We start from the raw sequence: 23,548 nt of genomic DNA on the forward strand, positions 1-23,548 counted from the left end.
ATGCCCCTTTTGATGTAACCCATTATATTATTGGCCTTGGCAGCAGCTGCCTGACACTGTTTTCTACAGCTTAGTTTGCTATTCACCAAAATTCGTAGGTCCTTTTTCATGTCAGTGTTACCCAGTGTTTTACCATTTAGTATGTACTGGTGACTTGCATTATTCCTTCCCATGTGCATAACCTTACATTTGTCAGTGTATAGGATAAACCAGGCACTCAAATATGGAGTAAATTGATCAGAATATTTATTCCCACAATAACAATAGAATATAACAATAAAATTTACCAATAAAATACCATAAAACACTTTAAATCGTTAATAGCAGCAATATTCAGCATATACACTAAAAGTCAATACATTAATTAAATAGCAGCGGCAGTGGACATATATTCCAAAGTGACAGATGCGGCTTAATTGTAAAATACTGAAGTCGTTGTGTCCAGAAGAAAAACGCAAACGAAACCGCAATTTCGTACTGGGTAACAAAGTCTTATGAACGCTCTTTTGGTTTCAGTAATAATAAATTGCACAGCGGTGGCGTCCCACCGAATTGAGCAACTATGTTGCTTAGTTTTACCTGGCCAGTGTGTCCTTATCCTAAGTCCATAGAAAAACTCCAGTTGTTATGTGAATCAAATGGTTTTCTGTTTATTTTGACATGCGGCTTCAAAGTGACGTTTCGGCCTAGATGGCCTTTATCAAACCAATGCCGCTATGGGAGGCTGTGTCAATAGATCCTGCGCTGAGTAGGTGATGGCGTGTGTCCACACGCCTCTCTGGGGATGCGCCTTATGTGAATCAAATGGTTTTCTGTTTATTTTGACATGCGGCTTCAAAGTGACGTTTCGGCCTAGATGGCCTTTATCAAACTGTGACAATATCAATAAAAAAGTGACAATTACAATTTAGTGGGCATATAAACCAACATCTGGTTACATATTTATATATGTTATTGATAAGACAATTACTCATACGCTATTAGCATTATATATACGTATTCATTGCCATACACTATTGGTGTTCAGTAGAACCAAAGCAAAATAAAAGCAAAATAAAAAGGGAGAAGTTAAAGAGGGACATAGGAAAGAAACATAGCATTATACTTAAATCATAGCATTATACTTTAAATCATCATAGCCAGTTAGAGCAGTATATATGGAAACCTCTATGTTAAGGAGAAGCAATAGATGTTGTGGACCATGATCTAAAGGTGATAGGTCTAAACTCTGGGTAACACTTGGAAGAGAGAAGAGATAAGGTTATATATTAACCTCATAAAAGTAGTTGATATCGTGCCCAGGGGGGGTGGGTAGAATAAGCCTGATGGACCTATAAGTAATCCTATTAGTAGTGTACATATGGAGAGACTTACCCAATGCCACTATGGGAGGCTGTGTCAATAGATTCTGCGCTGAGTAGGTGATGGCGTGTGTCCACACGCCTCTCTGGGGATGCGCTCTGTTAGATGCTAAGCGCGCCTCTAAGTAGCGTGGGGAGGCGTGTCGCTGTGTGCTGGGAGCGTGCGGTCCACCATGCGTTCCACTGGTCACATGGTGGGGCGGATGTGGCATCACGTGTAACCGGAAATGCCCTGCGTTCCAGGGGAATCCGGAAGTGGTGCGTTCCACTACTAGTGCGTTCCACTACTACTGATCTATCAGTCGGAGGCTAGATAACTGTTATTCAACAGTATGTGTATACCTAGCGATTTGATCTATCTTAGATAATAGAATATGTATAGTGTGGATGGGGGTGTATATTATAGAAACAATCCCAGGATCTATTACCACATTAGAGGGAGGCTTTTTATACAATACCAGAGAAAAGGATATCAGAGAAAAGGATATCAGGTCATATGTCGCAGTCCGACATTGATTATATAGCCTACGAGAAAGGAGAAGATAAATGATTAGAGATGCATAATAACTCTTGTTATATCATAACCATGGGACAGATCAGGATTTCATGTAAAACATTGTATTTCGTAGTCTCTGTTGAGTCCCTTAGGTTCCAAGCAGTCCATTTTGTGGATCCAAAATGCTTCCCGTTTTTTTAGTTGCGTAATGCGATCATATCCTCTCCTATGGGGTAAAATCTGTTCTATGACCTGGTATTTAAGTTGTGATAAATGGTGCCCGGCTGTTTCAAAATGGGACGGTACTGGGAGTAATAGATTTTTGCGTCTAACCGAAGACTTGTGTTGGCATATGCGGTCCCGTATTTTTTGGGTCGTTTCACCTATGTAAATTTTGCCGCACGGGCATTTGAGTAAGTACACTACAAAGGCCGAGTCGCATGTGAAAAAGCCTTTTACGGGAAAGTTTTTTCCTGATTGGGGGTGATGAAAATGGGTACCTTTTTGTACATTGCTACATTGTTGGCAGTGAATGCATGGGAAGGTCCCTGTTTTTTGTGTTGTGAGGAACCTCTGTCTAGGAATGGTTTGTGTGGGGCCAATGTCCGCCTTGACTAGAAGATCTCTTAAGTTCTTGGGTCTCCGTGTACAAGCTAGAATGGGATTCCTAAATTCTTCAACTGTGGGGAAAGCTTTGTGTAGGATGGACCAATGATTTCTGATACTGTTCAGCATCTTTTTATTGGTGGGATGGTAGGTATGAACAAATGGTATGCGACTGAGTTTGGTTTTTGGTTTCCTGATGGCGGTAGTTGTCTCATCTCTAAGGAATTGTTCTGGATATCCTCTCTCTATGAATCTATCTTTCATCTCCGTGAGGCGTGTTTGTAGTTGATTGCTAGATGTAACAATACGTTTGATTCTTGTGTACTGGGAGGTGGGGAGGGATTTCTTGGTATTCAATGCATGGAAACTTTTAAAGTGTAGTAGGTTGTTGCGGTCTGTTGGTTTTCGATACAGGTCTGTGGAGAGGGTGTCTGATGGAGTTTTGATGACTGTTGTATCTAGGAAGCTGATGGATGTCGGGTCAGAATGAATAGTGAACTGTAATTCTTGATATATACTGTTGAGGTATGAGTGGAAGTCGTTCAGGGACTCCAACGAACCCTTCCATATGCAAAAAATGTCATCGATATAGCGTTTCCAAACGAGGACATGTTCAGAAAAACGACTGTCTGGATAGATGAAGGATTCCTCGAACTCGGCCATGTAACAATTTGCATATGGAGGGGCTACGTTGGACCCCATCGCGGTCCCCTGGCACTGTAAATAGAAGGTGTCTTCAAAAAGAAAAAAATTATTGGTGAGAACAAGTTCCAGTATGTCCATATAGAATGATATAGTGTCAGGATTGTTGAAGTTGACTGTAAGGCATTTAGAGACGGCCTGTAGTCCTTTGTTGTGTTGGATTGATGTATATAGGCTCGAGACGTCCCAAGTGACCAGTAGTGTTTCTTGTGGTAGTGGTGGGAGATTGTGGATAATCTTTAAGAAGTCTGATGTATCGAGTATGAATGATTTAGTCTGTTTGATCAAGGGGGTGAGTGATTTTTCTAGTAGAATGGAAAGTGGTGACAATATCGAGTTAGTCGAGGCCACGATTGGTCTCCCGGGTGGTTTATGTAGGTCTTTATGGATTTTGGGTAGTGTATATAGAACAGGGATGACCGGATGGCTATTGGATAGGAAGGTGGCCGTAGTGTTGTCAATGATATTTAGCATCTGATATTGCTGTAAAATCTTGCGTATTTTGTCCCTAATCTGTGGGGTGGGGTCTGAGGTGAGTTTGCAGTAAATGGTTGTATCTTGTAATTGGCGGTGAATCTCTGTTGTGTATTGGGCTTTATCCATTAGTACCAGTGCACCCCCTTTATCTGCCGGTTTTATGATAAGGTCTTTTCTTTTTGTTAAGGAGAGGAGGGCCTGTTTTTGGACATTGTTAAGGTTATTTTGGTATTTATATTTGCCCATGTGGAGATCTTTCCTAAATTGGGTCATGTCTTTTTGGACCAGGGCAATAAAGGTCTCTATGGCCGGTTTTGTCTTAGGTGGCATGAAATGACTCTTGTTTCGTAGTCCCAAGTCCCCGATGGAAACTTGTGGGCTAGGATTACAAGAGATGGTCTTGTTGCGTTCCTGTAATTCAGAAAAATGTGCCTTTAGGCGAATGTTCCTGTAAAGTCTGTGTAGGTCTAAATCCAATTGGAAAGTGTCCACTTGGTTAGACGGACAGAACGATAATCCCATCTCAAGAAGGGATATATCAGCAGGTCCTAGTGAGTGTGATGAGATATTTACGACTAAAGACGGTACCTGAGATCTAGTCGTCATGTTGGGTGGTCTCCGTGTTGTTGTTGCCGTTCTTCCCTGGTTTCTGCGTCGGCCTCTGAAGGAATGTTGAGTATAGTTGTCCTGTTGAGAGTGGGGGTCACCTTCTGAGCCTGAGTGTGATGAGTCCCCGACTCCAATTGATCCAATTGATCACTTCCAGAGTGCCAGGAGGTTATATCTCTACTTATCCTAAGTCCAGACATGGAGAGATATGCTGTGGACGCGGTATCACCTGGATATCCACTCACAGAAGCTATGTCTGTGGCTTTGTTTGGATTCCTCCGGTGTTCGTCGCACTCAATCACAGCTATTCAATTTCAGAAGTCCAGGGGAGCTATTTTTCCAGCATGCCGGTACAGGGTGTTCAACTAACGCGTATGTGTGGCGGCTTTACTATCCCGCACAACCTAAAAAATACCATGCACTTTCTGCAGAGTCAAACATGCAATTCAGAGTTGATTGTTATAAAAAAAAAAAATAATCACTACACAGGCAGTGTAAAATGCAGATTGAAACATCTCTTCCCAAATATTAAAATTTTTATAAAATACTATTATGTTTAGTTTTTTTCCAATAGAAACAAATAATTAGAAAAATATGGATTTTTTGTGTAGTTTTTATTTCTTCTTCACTGGATTTCTTACAACACAGTTTAGTTCCTGTGGGGAATTTTAACATGCTTATGTAGTACAGTATATTGTGCCTACCGTCTTACACCCTGCCTGTGGTAGGACCTAATAGGCAACTGTTTGAGGCAGACCCCAAGGCCATTCTTAGGCCCACAGCTGCCATATCAACCATCGGCACTCTGCTATCATGGTGACAGAGGAACCCCTATGCAAAACTTTGACTAGGCCACCATAAAAACACACATATGGATAGTCAGTAAGGGTTTGAAAAATCCTATTTAGTAAAAGGCAGTTTGATATTGTATGTTTTGGTGTTTTAAATTATCATAAATGGTCATATTATTGCAATATTAAATTTTAATATTTAAAAATGGATCCATTTATGTTTCCCTCAGCATTTCCCTGGAGCATGTAATAACAGTACAATGATACTTTATGTTAGTACTTGAGTGACTAATTTGGTTGATACAATAATTAAGTCAAGAGATTAAGTCTAGAGGACATTGTGGGATCATTTCTGTCAGCTAATTTTAAGTGGTCTTCCTTAATGTAATATACAAATTGCAGCTTTGTTTTAGAAGATCACATCCATTGTCTGGTCATTGATATTTTACTTTTCCATTCCTACTTGACAATTTCTTTTGTGCATCATTCTTCACCTGAAAAGTTGCTCCTGAAGGGGATCCATTATTAATGAGGAGAGGTAAAACAAATTAATCATGTGTGTCAAGTATTTGTAAAGACTAGGAGGCAACTAACTCTTATATTGTAACTTCTCTGCCCATAGATGAAGCATATTCTAGAATTCTGTCATCATTATTTCCCATTTTCAATATTCTTACAAGGGCAACTCTTAAATAAAAGACATGCATCAAAGAAAAGTGTAACCTAACGAGACATAAACAAGCAACATGGGATTTAATTATTGATGCCATATTGTGTTGCCTCCTCTTGTATTTGTTTAACACAAGTCCATGAGACATACGTAATCTAGAGGTTATCTCCCTTTCACTATTCTATTAAGTGTTGTGTTGATATCCTTAATGCTACTAATCTGGTTTTAAAGTGACTTCTATTTTAAGTTTTAATTTGCTAAAATGAAGAACATAGCTAGATAATTAGACATTTGACATCACTAAAGGTAACATGACACATTCCAAAAGAAGCTTGTGAAAGCAAATTTGCCATCTTACAGTAATCAATGTAATTAAACACTAGTGGTCAGACAAACCATACTGTAATTTGGAAACTTTCAGATACTATATTAAATTTTTCATGGATTAAAATATTATTTTACATATTAGTAACATAATAACATAGTTTATAAGGCAAAAAAAAAGACATATGTCCATCGAGTTCAGCCTGTTATCCTGCAAGTTGATCCAGAGGAAGGCAAAAAAAACCTGTGAGGTAGAAGCCAATTTTCGTCACTTTAGGGGAAAAATTCCTTCCTGACTCCAATCAGGCAATCAGAATAATTCTCTGGATCAACAACCCATCTCTATTAGCTATAGCCTGTAATATTATTACACTCCAGAAATACATCCAGGCCCCTCTTGAACTCTTTTAGTGAACTCACCATCACCACCGCCTCAGGCAGAGAGTTCCATAGTCTCACTGCTCTTACCGTAAAGAATCCTCTTCTATGTTTGTGTACAAACCTTCTTTCCTCCAGACGCAGTGGATGTCCCTTCGTCACAGTCCTGGGGATAAATAGATGATTGGAGAAATCTCTGTACTGACCCCTGATATATTTATACATAGTAATAGATCTCCCCTCAGTCATCTTATTTCTAAAGTGAATAACCCCAATTTTGATAATCTTTCAGGGTACTGTGGTCCACCCATTCCAGTTATTACTTTAGTTACCCTCCTCTGAACCCTCTCCAGCTGTGCTATGTCTGCCTTGTTCACAGGAGCCCAGAACTGTACACAGTACTCCATTTGTGGTCTGACTAGTGATTTGTAAAGTGGTAGGACTATGTTCTCATCACGGACATCTACGGCCCTTTTGATGCAACCCATTATCTTATTGGCTTTGGCAGTAGCTGCCTGACACTGGTTTCTACAGCTTAGTTTGCGGTACACCAAAATTCCTAGGTCCTTTTCCATGTCAGTGTTACCCATTGTTTTACCATTTAGTATGTACGGGTGACTTGCGTTATTCCTTCTCATGTGCATAACCTTATATTTGTCAGTGTTAAACCTTATCTGCTACTTCTGTGCCCAAGCCTCGAATCTGTCCAGATCCATCTGCAGCCGTATACTGTCCTCTTCAGTGTTAATTACTTTACACAGTTTAGTGTCATCTGCAAATAGTGATATTTTACTGTGCAAGCCTTCTACAAGATCATTAATAAATATATTGAAGAGAATAGGGCCCAATACTGACCCCTGAGGTACCCCTCTAGTGACAGTGACCCAATCTGAGTGTGTACCGTTAATAACCACCCTCTGTTTTCTATCATTGAGCCAGTTACTCCAAGATAGCATCTCTTAGCAAACCTTCAAACAGTTTACCCAAGACATATGTTAAAACGGCCTATAGTTTCCGGGCTCTGTTTTTAGACCCTTTTTGAATATTGGCACCACATTTGCAATTTTAATATTAACTTTACAAGTGAGATCAATTTAAAGTTCAATTTAACTCTTAGTGACTGCCAATACACTTTTTTTTTTTACAGTGGTCACTAAGGGGCCTTTAACCTATATGCAAAATGTTTGGAAATCAGCCTCTTGTACCTCTGACAAATAAAATCGTATTCTTCATATTAACTGTTGTATGTGTTACCATTTTGCCCTTTTGCATTGGCACTACCAACTGTTTTGTGACTGCTGCTAGAACATGTCAGCATTGCTATAATGTGTGTATGTGTGCTATTATATCTACCAGTACCTAGGTGTGCCATGTAACTTTTACCCATGATGATATAGGATTTACATGTACTTTGCCTTTATGTCAGTTTGAGACACCAGCAAGAGAATGGTAAATGTATGTGCACTACTGTAGGTGAGAAGCCCTCAATGTTTTGAGACCATAGCAGGAATGTACAGAGATGACATAAGGGACAGAGTATACTGGGAGAGTCATATACAGTGCCTTGAAAAGTATTTGTACCCCTTGAACTTTCCAAATTTTTTCACTTTTCACCCACAAACTTAAAGGGGTTCTGCAGTTCTTTTAAACTGATGACCTATCCTCTGGATAGATCATCAGCATCTGATCGGCGGGGGTCCGACACCCAGGACCCCTGACGATCAGCTCTTCGAGAAGGCAGGCCCAGTGACATCATGACTAGTATTACTGGCCTGCGCGCAGCTAAGCTCCATTCAAGTGAACAGAGCTTAGCCCTGCCCAGGCCAGTGATACTAGTCGTGAAGTCACTGGGCCTGAGGGAAACCGAGAGAAGGCCACAGCGCCCCTGGATTGCCGCAGCCTTCCCAAACAGCTGATCGGCAGTGGTCCCTGGTGTCAGACCCCCGCCGGTCAGATCCTGATGATCTATCCAGAGGATAGATCATCAGTTTAAAAGAGCTGCAGAACCCCTTTAAATCTATTTTATTGGGATTTTATGTGATTGACCAAAACAAAGTAATAAGTATGTGTGAAGTGAAAAGAAAATGATACATGGTTCTTGAACGTTTTAATAAATAAAAATCTGAACGGTGTGGCATGCATTTGTATTCAGCCCCCTGTACTCAGCCTAATATACCCTTTTTTTTATATTTGGAAGGAATAATAGGGACGTCATAGAAAATTCTGCACAGGACGTCATCTATGGATGGCCCTGCCAATGTACAAACAAGCAGTGAGTCAGAGTAAGCCACTCTATAGGGAGAATGGAGTAGGTGATAAATTGGTAGATCATTCTGAATATTATGTCTAAAATTGCCTTGCTCTTTATAAGTCCTGTTTCACACTTACGTTGTGGCATTCCGGTTTTGAGATCCGGCAGAGGATCTCAAAACCGGGCCAAAGCAGTTCAGTTTTGTCCCTATTCATTGTCAATGGGGAATAAAACTGTTCAGGATGCATCAGGATGCATTCCGTTCCATTTTGTTGCGTTTTTTGACTGTGTCTAGTCTGTGAAATGGAACAAACCGGATCCGGCAGAAAAATCAATGTAAGTCAATGATGCCAGATCCATTTTTTTCCAGATCTGAAAATAAAAACGTATCCGACACCAATTGACTTACAATAATTTTAGTGCCAGATCCAGTTTGTGCTGTTTTGACATAACTCAACCACATCCTAACAGGATGGAAGCATCCGGATGTGTTAACATCAAACAAAACCGATCCTCTGCTGGATCTCAAAACCGGAAAGTAAATCGCAAGTGGGAAACAGGCCTAAATTAGGTGCATCTTACTACAGCACACAAGGGATCAAAGATTGGCATAAAGGAATGTTAGTCTTTATAAGTGATGAGCGGGAGGTGCCATATTCGATTTCGTGATATTTCGCGAATATTCGATTGAATATTCGTCTTATATTCATCTAAATCGAATATTCGTCATTATTCTATTTATCTCGAATAATATGCGATTTAATTTTTCGCATATTGCGATTTTCTTTAAACTGTATAAGGCAACTTTCATATTGGTTGGCTAATATGTGTATTTTACGAATATTCGCTGTATTGCTATAACTTTGTTTTTTAGAATATTACGAATATTCTAAAATACGAAGTTATAGCAATATATGGAATATTCGTAAAATACACATAATTTAGCTAATATAGTGCTATATCTTTTTTTTATGGTCAAATTTTTTTGTCTCTTCTGAACTTCATTTTTGGAAAAAATTGACACTATTAAAAAAAATTATACAGCACTATATTAGCTAAACTGCAGTCTAAATGTGTATATTACGAATATTTGAAAAAAACAAAGTTATAGCAATATAGCGAATATTCGTAATATACACATATAGACTGCAATTTAGCTAATATAGTGCTGTACATAAAGAGGAAAATTATAAATCAGTAATGAGAATCGTTACTGATTTATAATTTCCCTCTTTATGTAGGATAGTTTATGTTATGCGACAAATAGGCAATTACATATGCAAGTGAATCGGGTCGCATAAGGGCTGTATGCTATTGGGTTGGCTTGGTCGAATAGACGAAGATAGAGAATATAGCGCTATATTCGCTATATTCGACAGTTCTACCAAGCCAACCGTAAGTAACTGTTGGCTTGGTAGAATTGTTGAATGTCGAATATAGCGAATATAGCGCTATATTCTCTATCTTCGTCTATTCGACCAAGCCAACCCAATAGCATACAGCCCTTATGCGTCGCGATTCACTCGCATATTTAATTGCCGATTTATCGCATAACAAACTATCTTACTTAAAGAGGAAAATTATAAATCAGTAATGAGAATCGTTACTGATTTATAATTTTCCTCTTTATGTAAGATAGTTTATGTTATGCGATAAATCGGCAATTAAATATGCGAGTGAATCGGGTCGCATAAGGGCTGTATGCTATTGGGTTGGCTTGGTCGAATAGACGAAGATAGAGAATATAGCGCTATATTTGACAATTCTACCAAGCCAACCCATTAGTGATAGTAAAAATAACTACTATCACAAAATTTGTGATACTAAATTACTAGCACTAATTTAGTGATAATAAAGTAAATTACTAATATGACTAATGGGTTCAGATGGAAAAAAAACGAATATTCATTATAACGAATCTATTTTAATATATTTGAAATATTCGCGAATTTACGAAGTTGCAATATTCGTACGACTATTTCGCTATTCGAATATTCGCGCTCATCCCTAGTCTTGATAAATGTCCCCCACCATGTTCTAATCCAGCGGTGGGGAACCATTTTGCTGCCAAGGGCCATTTGGATATTTGTAACATCATTCGGGGGCCATACCAAATTCTCAATAAAAAATTTTTACTGCTGTATTTGGTCAAACATATAATTGACTTAGGGATAAGTTACAGAAATTGCACTTTAATTAAAATAATCTAGAGGGCTGTATTTTTGCAGCACAAAATAGCGCCTGCACTATATATATACAGTATATTACATACAATACAGGCGCCATATTGACCACACATAGCAGTCTAATTTTTAAGTTCAGAATGTTACTTATTTGACATTAATGGCAGGAAGCTAAACCCAGGGGGTCCAGAGAGGGGTTCACCCAGCTTTCACTCTCCCTGCCTCTTTCTTCGCAACTGTCCCTGCCTTTGTCCCTTTCTCAGCAAAATATCTGCCCCCACCTCCATCAGCCTGAAATCAGCCTCCTATCAGACCCCCCAGGCCTACATCAGCCTCAGATCAGACTCCCATCAGACCTCTAAGCCTCAGATTAGACCCCAATCAGACCCTTCCTAGCTTCAGATCAGACTCCCATCAGACCCCCAGCCTCAGACCAGACCCGGATCAGACGCCCAGCCTCAGATCAGCCCCCATCAGACCCCCCAGGGTCAGATCAGCCCCTATAAGACCCCCCAGCCTCAGATCAGACCTTCATAATACCCTCCCTAGCCTCAGATCAGCCCCCATCAGACCCTCCCCAGCCTCAGATCAGCCCCCATCAGCCCCCCTAGTCTCAGATCAGACCCCTATCAAACCCCAGCCTCAGATCAGACACCCCCAGCCTCAGATCAGACCCTCCCAAGCCTCAGATCAGACCCCCATCAGACCCTCCCCACCCTCCTTTAGCCTCAGATCAGCCCCAATCAGACATCAGATCAGATACTGTATTTAAGATAAACAAATAAACTTACCTCTCCAGCTCCGTACGGCGCTGCCTCTTGGCAGATTCACTTACCCTCCCTGTTCTTCTTCCTGCCGCACTATATTGTCACCTCACACCGCACAGCGTCAGGTCATAGTGCACGTCTACGTGCACTGCGTCCTGACGCTGGATGTGTCAGGACACAGTGTGGGGCTGAAAGAAGACCAGGGAAGGTGAGGACAGCCAGTGCAGTGCTGTTCTCACCTTCCTGTGCCTCCCGTATGCTAATGACCGCTTCCATAATGGAAGGGGTCATAAGCATTTTCACATTATGTTCTGGCAGGGGGCCGGGGGCCACATGAAATGATACCGTGGGCCGCATACGGCCCTCGGGCCGGAGGTTCCCCACCCCTGTTCTAATCCAACAGGGATTTTTACAGTCTTATCATGTGCACTGAAAAATGGTGATCCATGAAGCACAAATCCATTTGCATTCCTTATTGCCCCCAAAATATCACAGATCCCCCATACATACACGTCTCTAATTTGTGCTGTGTATTTATGTGGATCTGTGATATTGGGGGGGAAATAATGAATACAATTCCAGTATGAGCCTGTATGCACTTATACAATAAATGTGTACTCAACCAGTTCTTCAGTGCTCATAGTTTACAGTATATATTCCTCTACATGTCCCTATAGGTTTGTAATATCATTCTATTTATGGTATATTAAAAAAAAAATCACTTTTTCAAACGTATTAGAGAGCTACTTGAAAGTTTGTTACTTAGGAATTTTCCAAATTTCTGCATAAATTTGCTCTAAAACTACATCAGATTTTCACAAATGTCCTAAAAGAAGATAAAGACCAAAAATGTTAGACTTGATCATTTATTTATTGAGGAAAATTATACAATAACACGTCTGAGCCCCTTCACTTTGTCAGAACATGCAACTTTTTTGCAGTGTTGTATAGATTTATATGGAAAACTATTTTTATTATATTTTTCTCCACAATATATCTCTCTCTGTATAATGAATGTTTGGGAAAAAAGTAGAGTCCATTATATAAGAAATTAAGTTTCAGCTTACCAATGCACTTTTTAAACAGAAATAATATGCATCTGTTAGAAAAAGGTGGCAGGCAATTATCTACAATATTCCACAAGCCTTATTTGCAGTCATTTAACCCTGTGCTATTATCGTACAACTTCCCATATTGTGAGCTCATCCTTGGGTTTTGTTCTGTAATTATGGAAAGAAAATGGTTTTCTTCTCTTTATCTGCTTGAATGGTTTCAAGTAGATACTTGTCTTTTCATATCGTCGAAAAAAATCACTGCTGGAATCCATTATAGAGGAGGCCAAGTACAAGTTGTACAGTATAGTTTATCATAGCATGAACAAAACATGAAATTCAATGACAAGAGAATAGAAGATTCTATTTTATCTCTCCTCAATATGCTTCCCCACATATTAGCCAATATCAATTGTTTGTTCATCCGTTGTTTAGGAGTTATTTACTTTAGTCAATTTTTTCTGTTATGGACAAATAAAATAAAAAACAGCACCCAGCTGTAATCAATGGAGAAACCTATTGCCCAATGATATCAAAAGGTTTTCTGTGTTATTCATGGATGTTCAGAGTACTGCAGAATGCGAGATGCTCTTTGTAGCTGTTTCCACTCTGGCTATAATATATAATCAGAAGCCCTTAATGGCAGTGGTGTACCTATCCTAGAGGCAGACCAGGTGATGGTTAAGGGGGCCCAAGGGATGTAACCCAGCGCTTAATTGCTTCTCCCATTGCCAACATACTATAGATTCACTTCATTTTCTATCAGCCACCATTAGACGGAGCTCAATGCATAAAGATTCTACAGATTTCATTGATTTCAAACATCATTTATAGATTCTTATTCACTGAGCTCCCCCTAGTGGTGGCTACAGGCAGCCAGTTTAAAATATACCATGTGAAGGGAACTAGGAGATTTATCAGTGTATTTAACCTGTCCCACCTTTTTTGACATAGAAATGTAAAGTTTCTCCTCTTTAGAAAAAAATAGTAAATTCATCAGAAAGCTGGGGAGTCATTCCACTTTGGGAGTGTGTAACGTAAACATACTGGGAAACTGCTAAAGATATAGCATATAAAGATATCACTCTAAATGTGTACAGATCCCTGAAAAGAACAAAACTCTAAAGTGAAACCTATCACTCAATAGAACCAATAGCCGAAAGCAGCGCTACAGCAAAGGCTAAATATAAGGACAGGAGAAAAAGTAAATTCCCTAAAAGAATGGAAGTGAAAAACCCTATAGTAAGAGGGTCAAATGAGCCAAGAAAATTACAGTAATAGAATCAATGTATACCGCAGGACATGATGGGGGGTGAGGAAGGCAGTGCAGGTCAGGGTAGGAACCTCGACGCGCGTTTCGACTCAGATTTGTCGTTGTTTGTAAACAACAATGTAGGTAATATGTTTGTCTTTACATTTTTGCCCAGACTTACTGTTTCACATATTGAGGCTTGTTTTGGTTTTGCATTTATACTAGGAAACTGATTGGGGCAGCGATGCCCATGCTACATTTTTCTATGGAGCCCTATGAGATCTGTGTACGCCCATGCCTAATAGGGTAATTGATATAGGATCTCTAATTTTATTAAAAAGAGCTGAGGATTCCCAGATAATAACATTAAAGGGAACCCGTCATCAATATTGTGCTGCCCATACTAACGGCAGCATAAATTAGAAACAGGTGAGTTGATTTTAGCGGTCTGTCATTTATAAGTTAAAAGTAAGTGGTTGCCGAGAACCAACATCACAATCATGGCCTGGAAAAGAGTCACGGCCACCTGAGAAGAGTCATGGTTATTCATGAATTCTTGCTCTCCCTGTCCTCCTGCTGATAATTGACAGTCTTCTACCTAGTTTTCTCCCTTTCTCTCTAGGAGAGAATTGCCAATCATCAGCAGATGGGTGAGAGCAGGAGATTATGTATAACCAGGACTCTTCTCAGGTAGATTTGACTCTTTTCAAGGCCTATGCTGCAATGATTATGATGCTGGTTCTCGTCAACCACTTACTTTTAGCACATGAGTGACACACCGCTGAAATCAGCATTTCTGTCACTATTTTATGCTGCCCTCAGTGAGGTCAGTATAAAGTTGATGACAAGTTCCCTTTAAGTACAGTAAGGTAGATGCATTTAGAAAATTTCAAGTAGTCCCTTGATTCTTCTCTATATCCAAATTTTCCTGACCTGTGATGGACTTTTATCAAAAGGACCATTATTTGGGTAGTTCGGAGGTAATTACATGTAGCTCAGACTGTGATGTTAGATGATATTAAACAATAGATTATGTTGTATAGAAAACTAGCTGATGACCCGGCGTTGCTCGGGTATTTATTTATTACAATTTTATATTAAATAACAGTGACTTTCACAATGGCCGCCCCTTTAACAGTGACTTTTACAGTGACCGCCCCTTTAACAGTGACTTTCACAGTGGCCGCCATTTTAACGGTGACCGCCCCTTTAACAGTGACTTTCACAATGGCCACCTCTTTAACGGTGACCGCCCCATTAACAGTGACTTTCACAGTGGCCGCCCCTTTAACAGTGACCGCCCCTTTAACAGTGACTTTCACAATGGCCACCCCTTTAATGGTGACCGCCCTTTTAACAGTGACTTTCACAGTAGCTGCCCCTTTAATGGTGACCGCCCCTTTAACAGTGACTTTCACAGTGGCCGTCCCTTTAATGGTGACCGCCCTTTTAACAGTGACTTTCATAGTGGCCACCCCTTTAACAGTGATCGCCCCTTCTAACAGTGACTTTCACAGTGGCCGCCCTTTTGATGGGGACCGCCCATTTAACAGTGACTTTGGTAACCACCCCTTTAACAGTGACTTTTACAATGGCGACCCCTTTAACGGTGACCGCCCCTTTAACAGTGACTTTCACAATACCCGCCCCTTTAACGGTGACCGGCTTTTTAACAGTGACTTTCACAGTGGCCGCCCCTTTGACGGTGACCGCCCATTTAACAGTGACCTCGGTAACGACCCCTTTAACAGTGACTTTCACAATGGCCACCCCTTTAACGGTGACCGCCCCTTTAGCAGTGACTTTCACAGTGGCCGCCCCTTTAACGGTGACCACCCCTTTAACAGTGACTTTCACAGTGGCTGCCCTTTTAATGGTGACCGCCCGTTTAACAGTGACTTTCACAGTGGCTGCCCCTTTAACGGTGACCGCCTAACAGTGAATTTCACGGTGGCCATCCCTTTCACAGTGACCGCCCCTTTAACAGAGACTTTCAGAGTGCCGCCCCTTTAACAGTGACTTTTACAGTGGCTGCCCCTTTAACAGTGACCGCCCTTTTTACAGTGACATTCACAGTGGCCGCCCCTTTAACAGTGACCATCCCTTTAACAGTGATTTTCACATTGGCCGCCCCTTTAACAGTGACCGCCCTTTTAACAGTGACTTTCACAGTGCCCGCCCCTTTAACAGTGAACTCCACGGTGCCTGCCCCTTCAACAGTGAACTCCACAGCGCCCGCCCCTTTAACAGTGAACACCACAGCGCCCATCCGTTTAATAGTGGCCCCTGCCCCCCATGCATGTAGCAGTGTAGTTGTGCCGTCATACCGTACGTCACATGACTGAATATTTCAGGATCTGGGAACTGCTAAAACCTGTGATCAGTTTTTATGGCAACCTGGAGTAGGACCTGCAAGCTTCTATTGGCTGATAGGGGACATTTAACCGTGTGTATGGCAGTTAGGATTTAAGTGAACGGATGGCAGGCTTGTATTGGCTAATGCAGGTCATTTTGGGGGAATATCTCAGGAATGGTACGTTTTAGAGAGCTGAAACCCCCACAAGATTTCTTTTCAGGTAGCAAGGGATGTGTATACCAAGTTTTGTTTAAATGGATGGTTGCGTTTTTGAGTTTTCGCGGAACACACATACATACATATATACGTCCTTTTTATATATATATATACACTCACCTAAAGAATTATTAGGAACACCATACTAATACGGACCCCCTTTTGCCTTCAGAACTGCCTTAATTCTACATGGCATTGATTCAACAAGGTGCTGATAGCATTCTTTAGAAATGTTGGCCCATATTGATAGGATAGCATCTTGCAGTTGATGGAGATTTGAGGGATGCACATCCAGGGCACGAAGCTCCCGTTCCACCACATCCCAAAGATGCTCTATTGGGTTGAGATCTGGTGACTGTGGGGGCCATTTTAGTACAGTGAACTCATTGTCATGTTCAAGAAACCAATTTGAAATGATTCGAGCTTTGTGACATGGTGCATTATCCTGCTGGAAGTAGCCATCAGAGGATGGATACATGTTCTCATTCTGTTTACGCCAAATTCGGACTCTACCATTTGAATGTCTCAACAGAAATCGAGACTCATCAGACCAAGCAACATTTTTCCAGTCTTCAACAGTCCAATTTTGGTGAGCTCGTGCAAATTGTAGCCTCTTTTTCCTGTTTGTAGTGGAGATGAGTGGTACCCGATGGGGTCTTCTGCTGTTGTAGCCCATCTGCCTCAAGGTTGTGCGTGTTGTGGCTTCACAAATGCTTTGCTGCATACCTCGGTTGTAACGAGTGGTTATTTCAGTCAACGTTGCTCTTCTATCAGCTTGAATCAGTCGGCCCATTCTCCTCTGACCTCTAGCATCCACAAGGCTTTTTTGCCCACAGGACTGCCGCATACTGGATGTTTTTCCCTTTTCACACCATTCTTTGTAAACCCTAGAAATGGTTGTGCGTGAAAATCCCAGTAACTGAGCAGATTGTGAAATACTCAGACCGGCCCGTCTGGCACCAACAACCATGCCACGCTCAAAATTGCTTAAATCACCTTTCTTTCCCATTCTGACATTCAGTTTGGAGTTCAGGAGATTTTCTTGACCAGGACCACACCCCTAAATGCATTGAAGCAACTGCCATGTGATTGGTTGGCTAGATAATTGCATTAATGAGAAATAGAACAGGTGTTCCTAATAATTCTTTAGGTGAGTGTATATATATATATATAGATACAATTTTATGGAGTAAGAAGAACTGGACTAAAAGGTATGTGAAAGATAGTAAATGTATCTTTAACTAGTAAAAAAATGTGTAAGGCTGAAAAAAGACAATGTCCATCCAGTTCAGTCTATTATCATGCAAAATTGATCCAGAGATGCCAAAAAAAATCCATGAGGTAGAAGCCAATTTCATAATTTTAATGGAAAAAATTCCTTGCTGACAGCAATGAGGCAGTCTGAATAACTCACTGGATCAGTGACCCTTCTCCAGAAATCTAGTAACTGTAACATGTAATATTATTACACTCTAGAAATACATCCAGGCCCCTCTTGAATTCCTTTATTGTACTCACCATCACCACCTCCTCAGGCAGAGAGTTCCATAGTATCACTGCTCTACTTTTATAATTCCAAAATGGAAGACGTACTAGGCCACGCCTTTCTCATTTAAGTCCCACCCACCACCTGCTAAGTCACGCCCTCTCACAGTAACTGGAAGAAACTTACTATGTTAACCCCTTAACCTCTTTCTCCCTAGCACTGCCTGGCATGGTACTGCACTGTAGTTGGGATCCTTCCTCTGAGCTCAGTGCACACACATGACAACCCCTGCCTCTTTGCAGGTAGGCACCAATCTGGAGTTCTGTCCCTAGTGTGCATACGCTACAGGCTATTGCTTCCCTAATGTCAGTCTGGTCACTGGTGAGTTACTGTATGCTGATGGGCTCACCAGTTCACCAGTGGATCTAGCTTCTGGCCATCCTCCTCTATCAGAAATAGGATCACATGTTCTTCAGGGCCAGCAACCGAAAAGAAACTACAGGGCAGAGCCAGCACTGTTAAGGCTGACAGGCAGCGCTGAGGTCCTCTACTAGTCTTCTGGACGGTCTCTCTCTGGGCTGCAGTACAGGAGGCCTATGGACAGAGTAAGTTACAGCTGCTTTTACTGTCTGAGTTGACTGAGCACCATGTGCCATTCTTTTGTGTGTTGATATCACAGTTTGTCACAGCCAGCCTAGCAACTGACCGAGCACTCAGACTCGCTCAGCCACAAAAAAGAGGACTCACGGGTGTCTGTCCAGGCCTTGCGCTGCGAGGAAGCCAAGCTGTCCAATCTAAAGCCAAATTATTAGATCTCAGCCTTCTTTTTCTAAATAATTTAAATTTTTCTAGGCACTGCAGTCCACCCATTCAATGTATGGTATTACTTTAGTTGCCCATCTCTGAATCCTCTCGAGCTTTGCTATGTCTTTTTTTGTGCACAGGTGCCCGGTACTGTACACAATATTCCTTGTGCGGTCTGACCAATGATTTGTAAAGCGGCAGAACAACACACTCATCATGTGCATCTGCAGTAACCCACTGCAAATGTTAATGTCACTCTATTTCATACATTGTATATCCCAAAGGTTGTATAGGGAGAGAGTGGGAGTTTCCTAGTTACTGTTGCTGGGATGGGCTGACACCACCACTTCCTCTATAGGAGGAAGTGGATCAGTCTAGAATAAGCTATGAGTGAGTAAGCAGCAATAGTGCAGCAAGGAGCAGAGCTTATTAGGGAATCCATCAGACCTGTGGATTAAAAGAGCAGCAAAGTGACAGCATATGTGCCAGCCCTTAAGAGAAAGAGCTACTGCATTCAGCAGAACGTATAGCGCCCACATAAGGGAATTGCAGAGCATTTGTCAGAGAAAAGTACCCCACCTACATTGTGGCTACAGACTTCTTTGCATACTGGTTGAAGCAATAAGCTTCAGGGTCCCCATCATATCAAAAGGACAGAAGGGCGTTCTGTTCAGAGACTGTATTCCAGGGAGAATACTGCACAGACACCATATAGTAAAAGAGGTTATTTGCACCCCTTAGCCCAGAGCGTTTGCACAACCTGATTGAAAAGAGAAATAGACAGCCTCCTATACACAGCCTTGAAAACTGCATATGCCAACTGCAAAGACTATATTTAATGTGATCAGTGTCTCTGTGAACCATTTATTGAACTGCCTCAGTAAAGTACAGTGGACTTGTTAAATAAAATTAGTCTGCACCATCACCTGCAAGACTCACTGTGATCCTTCCTTACAACTCAAAACTCATCTACACCAAGAGCACCCAACCTAACACCAGACAGGATCCCCAAAGTCAGTAAGTTTCTCCACTCTCCCATGCGACTCTTTGCCCCTGTTGATGCAATCCATGATCTTATTGGCCTTAGCAGCAGCTGCCTGACACTGGTTGCTAAAGTTAAGTTTGCTGTCAACTAAAATTCCCAAGCTCTTTTCCATATCAGTGTTACCCATTGTGTTATCATTAAGTACAGTATGCACTGGTGGTTTGTATTTTCCCTCCCCATGTCCATAACCTTACATTTGTCAGTGTTAAACCTGCATTTGCCTCCAATCTATCCAGATCCATTTGTAGCAGTATACTCTCCTCTTCTGTGTTAATTACTGTACACAGGTTAGTATTATCAGTATAAACTAATATTTTATTGTGCAAACCCCTCTACAAGATCATTAATAAATATATTGAAGAGAATAGGGCCCAATACTGACCCCTGAGGTACTCCACTAGTGATAGTGACCCAATCTGAGTGTGTACCATTAATAACCACCCTCTGTTCTATCATTGAGCCAGTTACTTACCCACATACAGACGTTTTCTCCCAGTCTGAGCATTCTCATTTTCTATACTAACCTTTTATGTGGTACAGTGTCAAATGCTTTGGAGAAGTCCAGATATACGACATCCATTGATTCGTCGCAGTCAAGTCTAGAATTACCTCCTCATAGAAACTGATTAAATTTGTTTGACATGACCGATCCCTCATGAAGCCATGCTGATATGGCGTTATTTGCTTATTTCCGTTGAGATCCTCCAAGATAGCATCTCTTACAAAACCTTCAAACAGTTTACCCATAACAGATGCTAAACTTACCTTTTTGAATATTGGCAGAAATTGATAAATAAGTTAAGAACTAGGGATTACCAGTTTGGGGTGTATTTCTACAATATCCAGTCAATGCTGACAGGACTATTTTTTGCATTGCATTACTATTTTTTGTCATGCATTTGGCCCCATAGACATGTATTAGGACAGAACAAAATGGAATGCATCATAAAGACTTCCATTTTGCATTCCGTCCTAGAATACCATTATATTCCGTTATAGCTCTGCAGTTGCTGCATGCATATAACCTAATATATAAGTATACATTTATACAACCTTGATGCACCTAGGTCAGACATATTATAAGATAAATCTGAAGGGGTTGTCCAATATATTAGCCTGGAAATTGGACCCTTTTAAAATGACGCTTTTATTAGATTTACTTTAAAAAGCAGAAATAAATGTACACCCTCTGATAACTGGGTATCCAAAATAATAACAGGACAAGATGTTGCCCAGCTACCACCGTGAATTGGTGAATATAGTGAATAAACTAGATAAATAAGATAGGTAAAAATTCCAGGGGCATTAATGACATTCAATGGAGGTTTGGGAGTGGGTGGAGGGTTGGGCACCTTACTATGGGTATTGGGGATGATTCTCTCCCTATACCCGCCCTAAGATAGTCCTCTGCCCAGGGATGAACCCTGATGGTGGGATCACCCTGTCCCCGTACCTCCCCTGTCTAGCCCTGTACAACCCTGTACATTTTGAATTTTTTACACAATTGATGTCAGTTTCTACCCCAACGCGTTTCCCCACTATGGTTCATCAGGGGGTCGGTTAAAAGATAGTAATTGTAATAGGTAACATCATAAATCAGATAACAGGATGACAAAACAGATAATATTAAATGTAGTTACTAAATAAAGTAACTACAGGGTGATCCCACCATCAGGGTTCATCCCTGGGCAGAGGACTATCTTAGGGCGGGTATAGGGAGAGAATCATCCCCAATACCCATAGTAAGGTGCCCAACCCTCCACCCACTCCCCAACCTCCATTGAATGTCATTAATGCCCCTGGAATTTTTACCTATCTTATTTATCTAGTTTATTCACTATATTCACCAATTCACGGTGGTAGCTGGGCAACATCTTGTCCTGTTATTATTTTGGATACACGGTTATCAGAGGGTGTACATTTATTTCGGCTTTTTAAAGTAAATCTAATAAAAGCGTCATTTTAAAAGGGTCCAATTTCCAGGCTAATATTCACTTATACGGACACCTATACTATTATTTATATCTAATTCCATTAAAAAAAATTGTTGTCCAATATAGACTTTTTTTTTTTTTTACTAGGCTTTTATGGCAGGGATACTTCTGTGTACAGCAGTTTGTACTTCACTCTGATGCTCGTACTGATGATTACAAATGCCAAGACATTAGACACTCAGCCTTAAATATAGAAATGCTTTCAGGTAATGTATTGTTCTTCCTAGTGTTACTGGTAACACTTTTTGTACTTTGTACAGAACCTTCCACATAATAAAATCAATCCCAGCCCTGCTTAATACATTTATACTATTATTGAATTTTGAAATATTCATATTCATCTGAAATATTAACTTGGCCCTACCACTTATGCTGATTGGCTTATAAATATTAATCCAATAATAAATCAACTTCTTCTGGTAGAATAGTATCTTAAAAACAAGACCCATTACTGCTTTCATGCAGTCCTGTCTAGAAGGATCATTTTGGTTAAAGCACTGGGCGGTTGCTCCAATTACACTAAGCATATTGTAGTTAGTAGATGACACGGGGATATTTATTTCTATATATGTTTCTATGTATATTACTATCGTAGTTTGATTTCTGCGTTCAGACTACAGTAATAATTATGATCACTCAGAATTGAATAAACCATAAATCATCATAACTATAGTATGCATAAATGGCCAGTTTTTCTGTTACACAATGTTTATAAATGTAAGTAACAGACCTTGTACTAAAAGAAAAAGGAAAAAGTCTGGTACCGTGTTAGCCAATAGAAAACTAGTTTAGTGCTCTCATTAAGAGAAACAAAATAAGAGTATTGCAGGTTTGATACCTTTTAATGGCTAACAAAAATAGAAGTAATGATGTTACATAATGAGCTTTCGAGACATCACCAGTCCCTTCATCAGGCGTACTACAAGAATATATGAAGAAACAGCAATATGTATATATATACAATAAGAACAGAGACATGGGGGAATTAATGGACATTTGAAAAATAACAGAACAACATATCAAAGATCTTGAGAATAAGTCCTTATGTATATTACAGATAAGGAGTGTGAAAGTTTTATGGTCTCTAAATTGATGTTATCTCAGAGACCTGGTGTCCCGATTATGTCTATAGAAGACTCTTTAGATCTTGTAGTGTGTCATAAATCCCGGGGACACATTCAGTCCAGTATTCAAAGTGTCAAGCAGTGTAATAAATTTGTATTCCCAAATTCTTCTAGCTCATTATTGTGTCCTGGGCTACAGAAATGCTTAGCCACAGGAAAGTGTAGCTTCTTCTCCTAACCCTAACCCACTAACCCTAACCCTAACCCTATTCTGTCTGATATCATTTTTATGTAGTAATAATTAATATTACTCTTTTATTGTTTCCTGCACTACACACACAGTGTATATATAGAGTATTCAGACCCCTTCACTTTTTCAGTTTGTTATGTTGCGGCCTTGTGTTAAAATTCAAAAAATTAATCCAGTTTTCCCCTCATCATTCTGCACTCAGTACCCAATAATGAGAAAGTAAAAACAGAATGTTCAAAATCTTTGCTAATTTTTTTGAAAAGAAAAAAATTTCTTCCCTTTTCAAAACCCATATCACCTAGGTATCACTTTCTGTTTTAAAAGAAGAGAAATAGACATTTTGAAAATTGGAGAATTTTTCAAACTTTTTGGTAAATTTGGGATTTTTTTATAAATAAAGATGAAATATATTGA

Source organism: Bufo bufo, chromosome 5, assembly GCF_905171765.1.
Source record: "Bufo bufo chromosome 5, aBufBuf1.1, whole genome shotgun sequence".
Taxonomy (NCBI): Eukaryota; Metazoa; Chordata; class Amphibia; order Anura; family Bufonidae; genus Bufo; species Bufo bufo.